Source organism: Hyalella azteca, unplaced genomic scaffold (assembly GCF_000764305.2).
Source record: "Hyalella azteca isolate HAZT.00-mixed unplaced genomic scaffold, Hazt_2.0.2 contig8982, whole genome shotgun sequence".
NCBI classification, from domain to species: domain Eukaryota; kingdom Metazoa; phylum Arthropoda; class Malacostraca; order Amphipoda; family Hyalellidae; genus Hyalella; species Hyalella azteca.
In genome coordinates, this window is record NW_025939063.1 from 101,391 (window position 1) to 109,275 (window position 7,885).

A 7,885-nucleotide genomic window follows, 5' to 3' on the forward strand; every position below is an offset into this window, starting at 1 on the left:
AGCGCTTTCAATCACGTACCCATTCATTAGTGCACAAATTAACGTTTTCTGAAGTGCCGGAGGAACTTCTTTCAAGGCCCAGCGTGTAGCCGTCGCAGGACCCGTCAGCTCCAAAATAAGAATAAACAGCCATGTTCAGTGGATAAAATGACGTGAACGTGACGCTGCAGTTGTAGGTCGGACCATCCGGGAAAGCCTTGCATCCAAACCCGGGGTGTGAGAACACCGAAAAGAATACTTCGCTATTAAGAGGTGGGAGTTGAATGGTGTTGCCGCATTCGTTTACTGTAAATTGAAGTTAATACGATAATCTCGCTGCAACTGAAAAGTTATCAACGAAATAAGAGGTCGGCAACACAAGATAAGGGATATAAATAGTTTATCATTGATGATTAGGCAGTAATATTTGTTAAGAATTCCATTATTATTCAACATTTCGTTAAGTCATATTCTGGTTTAGAGTTCAACGAAAATAAATTGCGGAAGGCCAAGGTTAAATAATTATTGTGCCGTGAAAATCCTGAGCGGAGCAGTGAAGCATACGATGACGAAGCCATGAATTAATGTGTTGACGTTCATGAGTGTTTATTCTGTAGAACAATTTACTGCACTTCAATTATTAATTCGTTAATTTAAAGACGGAAGTGCAATAAATGGCTTTCATTATGATTTATCAGTAATCCTGTAACGAATAAGGTCATGTAGGTAAGTTAGAGAGTTCCTCAGGGCTCCAGGAAGATTCAAGTTTATTCCCATATCCTAATATAATCGAAGATACACAATTAAAAAACGTTAACCGCTTATCACCGCAACACGTACATTGCAGACATGCTCGATTGGGTAATAATAACAATAGGGGAAATTCAGTCACATCCTTTTTAAACACGTCGCAACTCTCCGCCATGCTCGACTCTAAAAATAGATGAAGAGGCTGAATTAACGTAATGGAATTCATGATATGGCTTAAATCTTTCATGACCCTTGCATGACTTATTATGTTGACTAGGACATTTTTTTGTTTATTATATTAAGTAGTCACCCAGATTCCATTATTAATTTTCGTGACATTTGTTTCAGTTTCGTGGTACATAATCAAGTATTGGTGACATTTGCTGACAACACAGGTCTGAAAAAAAACACTTACAATTTGTTTTGATTTTGTTGGATGATATTGATGTAGTTTTCTGGGCTGATCTCAGAAATGATATTGCTTTTTTTCTATCACGTAAGACTAAATATTTTCGAAATATAATGATTTAGAAGTAGTTTTCATTGTTTTATCATTGAAGAAAAGCAAAACACAACCATATTTAGCTAAAATATGAATTGTAGTGACACATATGTGTTGCAAATTTAGTTTAAGTCTTTATAGAAAGGCTTTCTTTTTTCATCAGAGCTTTGTTGTGTTCTGGCTGTGTTCATTTGAATTTTCAATGTTTAACATACAACAGTATTCTGCCATTATGACATTCCATCAAGTTCGATATCTGCGCATCATTTCTCTAATATTTGAATGGAAACATTCTGGCTATTTCTCGCTTACAGCTCCAAGATTTTCTGGAAAGTAGTCCACATGTGAGTGAAGGAAATGGGCTCAGGACTTGTTGTAGCCCAACATTTTGTAGTTTTGTGGTAATTCAGAAACCAGGAAGTGTAATTTTTTCCACAACAAAGCCTGTTACAATCAGTTTAAATGAATTCCAAGCTTTATTTTCTTCCATTCCCATTTTACGACGAAGGTTTCATTTTTTGTAAGTTTTCTTATGTATGGCCCAACCTTATGTATCCCTCTTTCAGACTAGCATTGCCAAAATCGGATGGACCAGGAAACTTTTAACGAAGATACTCGAAAGACTTTCATTACTGCCTAGAGCTTTCGCAAACTGTTTCACAAGCCCCAATTTTATATGAAGTGGAAGCGGTAAGATCTTTTCGGGATTTACCAAACTTTTTCTTTGAACATTTTAAGCTCTGGGAATAAGAGCCTTTCTGATTGGCCACGTCTGCCTGACATAGTTTTGTCTTCTGTCACGGCTACTCAATTCACAGAGTTTATATTGTTAATACCACCAGTTTAACATGCGACATTTATTTCAGCGCAAGCCGTTGCAATTAATGCTTTTCTTTGATAAATATATTTTTATGATCTTGTGATGGCGATGAACTTTTTTAATATCTTTGATATCTTGTACCAGCTTTTCCTAAAAGCGAAGTCATTGAAGTTTAGTTGAACTCCACGGTATTCTTGAATGATACATCATTTTAATTTTCGCTGCAGGAATAACATATTAGCCAGCATATCGGTTATTGGTACTCTTCGTTATGTAAACAAATCATATGCTCTGGTGCTCACATATGTAATAAGTCGGATGAGTTGTGTTGACGAGTACGGGCATCCCACATGTGGTGTCGGTGACGCAATAAGCCACGTCGAAATAGACGTGAACAATAGCGTTGTGACCGCCATCTTCTCGAGGGAAGACGTAATAGAACTGGTAATCATCGATTACTGGAAAGAAAAAAATCTATTATTAGTTATCTAATTAGAATAGTTTTTGAAGTTTGAATTAGCTTGCGTTTTGAAATCTTATGAGGAAAGCTAGTTATAAATTTTTAAAATAATTTCGAAAATTTCGTGCGGCAAGATAATCAGTGCTTCTCATAAGGCAGCATCAGAAAACATTCATCGAAAAAATGTAGATGGAGAAATTAAATTAAATTCCATCGCGTGGGCCATCTTGAGGCTGGTAGCTCCCATTAATGAATCATTTACATTAAGCCTATGTTAAGTTAGTATTTGTAACGTGATTATGGGAATGACGTGCCTGACAGTAAAGTATAATTGGTCACATTTCAAGCAAATTCAGCGGACGATGTAAACAGGACAAGGAGACATTCCTACTCGAAGGTCTCGGACAAATTTACGGCCGGACTTGCGGCCGGTCTCACTGCCAATCTCCAAATTCAAAGATCAAGGAACATCTCCCAAACTAAAAAACGCAACTCGATGAAACTTGATGCACTTATTCATCAGGACCTACCGGTGACGTTTTGCTCATGAAAATTTTTCCCATTTCACCTTCATTCGTGAATTATGCGGCCCTTCCGGCCGAAAGTTGCAGTAATCAAGAAATTTCTTTTGATCTACCGAAGAAATTTGAATAGAACTTTGTATATGTAAACCTAACTTCCCAACGGTGATCTTTAGCTCGTGACAATTTTTCGATTTTGCCTTCTTTCGCGGGTTATACGGATATACGGAAAAGTGACCGGCATTTCTGAAGCAGATTTTTAAATTTGCATTGACAAATAGCCATATACGTATTATAGCCGTATAACTCGCAAACGAAGGCAAAATTGAAAAAATTATCACGAGCTAAACATCACCGCTGAAAAGTTAGGAATGTAATAAAGTTTCGTTCAAATCTGTTCAGTAGTTTAGAAGAAATTCCTTGGTCACTGCAAATTTCTGTCCGAATTGCTCTATAACTCTGGAATGAAGGTGAAATAGAAAAAATTTCACGAGCTAAACATCACCGTTAGGTCCTGATGAATACGTGTACCAAGTTTCATCGAGCTTAGTTCATTAGTTTGGGTGATATTCTTGGTCACTGAATTTGTAGATTGGCCGTGAGACCTGCCGCGAGTCCGGCCGTAAATTTGTCCTATACCCATACACAATGAATTGTCGTTTAAATTTAGGGGTATGGAGAGAAGATAACTGGTTTATTCTACTTTGAAGCGAGTAATAAATATTTTAGACATTTCGGACAACTTACCATTTCTCTCAAATGATTCCACAACTTCAGAAAAGACATCCGAGAAGAAATTCACGAGCTGGTACTGCTTGAATTCGATATTTTCGACAATAGTGTTGATATAAGGAGCGGTGCCTGTTAAGATATACATCGGTAAACAACGATTTACTGTAATGGGTAAAAGACATGTCAAATAGAAGTGTCTGCTTTAATAAAGGTGAATAACAATTAACTAGCAGAAGTAAGTGGCTATTAGGTCTGAGGTTGGCATGATGAATGCGCGTCAATAAGTTTTACGAATTGGCATCAAAACCATCACTAGGTAACTTGACCGCTTATGTCATCTGCTTGCTGCTAACTAGAAAGACCTTTAAGCTATGTATTTAGCGAGCAGTGGTAGTAACTTGAGGGATTCTTATCGCTTTTTGTAATATGTGGTATGCAAAGTTTGAGCATGATTGTTTTTCAGTACTATTTATACAAGTGATTGTTATTTTCATATGCTTTGGTCCTATACCGTTGTACACTACTAGATTTGCTTTGTAACCCCAACGTTCTTGGGATTACTATAATATCGTCAGTCATGAAAAGATCCGGTCAAATGACACGAGTTTAGATCTATGAACAAGGCACGAAAAAGAAAAGAATCGGCGACAGGCCACATCAGGCCTACACTTCAGCGCCGACATCACTATGTTATGTTATGCACAACTTGCCTGAGGAAGAACATCCGACTAGAACGGATGTTTCTTTGATCCCTTATTAGGCCTCTCACCCTCACTCTACGCTGATCTACATGGTTGATCATCTCCTCAGCAGGTTCAATTGCCTGCTTCATCAAGCGCTTCCTTATTCTCGTCACTACCGTTACGTTCCATATTCCACCATGTACAGACCTCGCACGACGACTTCCAAGGACGAACTGGCACTTGCGGATGCGAAAATAGTTTATCAAATATTTTCCTCGTGTAAAAGCTTTCAGCCGACAAAACTGGGAGTGTGAAAACTTGCAGCGTATTCGCGCAGCATACAAAAGCCGCGTGTATAAGTGCCTTTAGTCTCAACATTTGTGCAAGTCACAGCCTTGCATAACCTAACCTAATCACACTTCTGTCCTCTGACGCTAGGAGTTACGTATACCGGTATATCCACAAGTTACGCGAGAGTCTTTTGAATACAGATGAGTGTAGGCAGATGATGCTGAGTGTATAGTATTTGGATGTGGAATCAGAAATGATTCACTTATGCAACTAAAACCTTGACATATTTATTTATTTCATGGTTACCTCAATCACAGAAATTTCGAATTTTAAGCAAATTCTCTGCTTCACTAGTCAAATCCTAGTTCTACGTTCATCTATCCAATGAAACTGATAATGTTAACATGTTTTCATTTGATACTAGTAAAGTGAACTACGAATTTCGTTACTTATTTATTGGCGAAGAAAGTAAGACTCATACACATTTAATGTTACAGCTCATTCACACAAGTACATGTATCTCAGGGACTCACTCAAAGGTACAGATACAGGTGGTCCGTCGGAAATGCTGGAATTCGCCACGTAAATGACTTTCTCGCCACCATGACAGGAACAAGGCTTCCTGTTGAATTGGTAAGCCGTGCAGGTTCCATTGAACGCGAAGGCAGTCATATCTGAGAAAATTAAATTCGTTTTCTTGTAGGCTTTTGTGTGAAATGTAGTCAGAAATGTAATCAACATTTTTATGATCAATATATTTAAAGCAAATCTTTTTTCACTAGAGCTATAAAATGAAAAAAATTTACAGGCTTTGCTCCTAATTGCTGAGTGTGCTCGTGAACTTATGCTCGTTGATTTGGATGGTCCTCAGAAAAAAAAAAATTTAATTTGTTGCTACCTCAAAAACCGGTTCGTCTAGATGCCTGAATGATATCCCCGGAATGTTTTTCAATTCAGTTAATATTTAGAGGTCGCTCAATGGTGTCAAAGTTACACCCTGTGGCTCAAGGTCATTGGGTCCGTAGAGCGAAAAAAGAAACGGATCTTAACATGTTTGAACAGGGATTCTTTGTCCAGCCGCACCTTGAACGACCTAATTTCATTCCCGAGTGCTTTGTGCAGTGTACGCTTCTGACAGTCAGTCGTGTTCAGCTACGGATTGTTGATGGTTGAGATAGGCAACGGCGACTGCCACACTTGCGAAGAAGGAATATTTAGTGTCTCCTTCTCCTGCGTTGACGGGAGTAAAGCTTCCTTCGTGCAAGGAAGTGCTGGCCGTTGTCCTCTTCCATCATGGCAACGGCGCTACTTACGAAGACGCCTTCAAGGAGGTCATCTCATCAGTCCTCCAGTTCTGGGAGCGCGCAATAATTCCAACGATGAGTCCCGATAACATCTTAACGAAACTGCAAAAGATTGAGCAAGAATACCAGCTATCGTCAAGAAGAATCTTCACCGGGAATCCAAAGCCCAGACCAGAAGGAGTTCGTTTTCACGGAGGAACTGGAGAGGGTCTTCGAAGTAGCCCACAAGGGTGCGCTTTCGATCATGAAGACTGAGGAAGACATGGTCTTCCTCCTTGTCGCACAGCGGCAGCCTGGCCCCTTTGGCTCCCTAGTGAATTTCTAGCGCCCCCTACAGACATACGCATCTTTCTTGAAATTTGGTACTCCGTAATTTTAAAAGATAAAGGTTAAACACAAATATGTATTTCACAAATAGAACCTCATTTAGTGAACCAATACTTTTTTCAGCTGTTTTAACTGTTTCAGCACTAGAAACCTAGGACGTTTCGGAAGAATTTACGGCCGGACTCGTGGCCGCGGTCTCACGACCAATCTCCAAATTCAATTATCAAGTAATATCTCCCAAGCTAATGAACGCAGCTCAATGAAACTTGGAACATGTATTCATCAGAACCTAACGGTGATGTTTAGCTCGTAAATTTTGTTTTTTGTTTCACATTTATTCGTGAGTTACGCGTATATTGCGAAACAGGTCGAAATTCGCAGTGATCAAAGAATTTCTTAAAAACTATTGAACAGATTTGAACGGAATTTTAAACATACATTCCTAACTACCAAGCGGTGATTTTTTAGCTAAGAATATTTTTTTTTTCAATTTACTTTGGTTTGCGAGTTTTTTTTCATTTCACCGTCATTCTTGATTTCACACTTCCTTATATCCGGCCCGTATCGCCGGGTAATTTGTCACTTAAATCCGCGGCGATCAAAAAATTTGTCACTACAGAACAGATTTCAACGAAACTTTGAATATAAATACATAACCTCTCAACGGTGATGTTTAGCTCGTGACAATTGTTCTATTTTGCTTTCGTTCGCGAGTTATACAGATATAGGAGGAACGACCGGCTTTTCTACCGGCCGGTTTAACCAAGAGCCTTATACGTATAGCCGTATAACTCGTAAACAAAGGCAAAACGTAAAAATTGTAAACATCATCGTTGCTGAGGTTAGGTATTTAAATACTAAGTTTTGTTCAAATCTGTTCAGTAGTTTAGAAAAAAATTCTTGATTACTGCGAATTTAAGCACTTATTACTGTTTAAATCACGAATGCAGGTGAAATAAAAAAAAAAAATAACTCGCGAACGAAGGCACAATCGAAAAAATTTTCATGAGCTAAACATTACCGTTCGGTAGTTAGGACTGTAAATTCAAAATTTCGTTCGAATCTGTTCAGTAGTTTGGAAGAAATTACTTTATCACTGTGAATTTCGGCCCGTATTGCCAGATATAACTATGGCAAAAACAAACGATGGCTAAATTTAAACCATTTCCACGAGCAAAACATTATTGTTAGGTCCTAATGAATACGTATACCAAGCTTCATCGAATTAAGTTCATTAGTTTGAGAGATATTCCTTGATCATTGAATTTGGAAATTGGCCGTGAGGCCGGCCGTTAATTTGTCCGAGACGTAAACCCAGGGGAGATTAAAAAACAGATCTGGGCGAAAAAACCATCGCTGGGAGTCATGTGCTGCACGTGTTGTGTACAAATCGTCAAACAAACGTTCGAACTTCTGACATTGACTTTTGACTGCCGCCCCCCCCTACCGCCCTTTTCTTCCTTACCGCCCCCCAAAATCTTTCCACCGCCCCCAGGGGGGCCATATCGCCCACTTT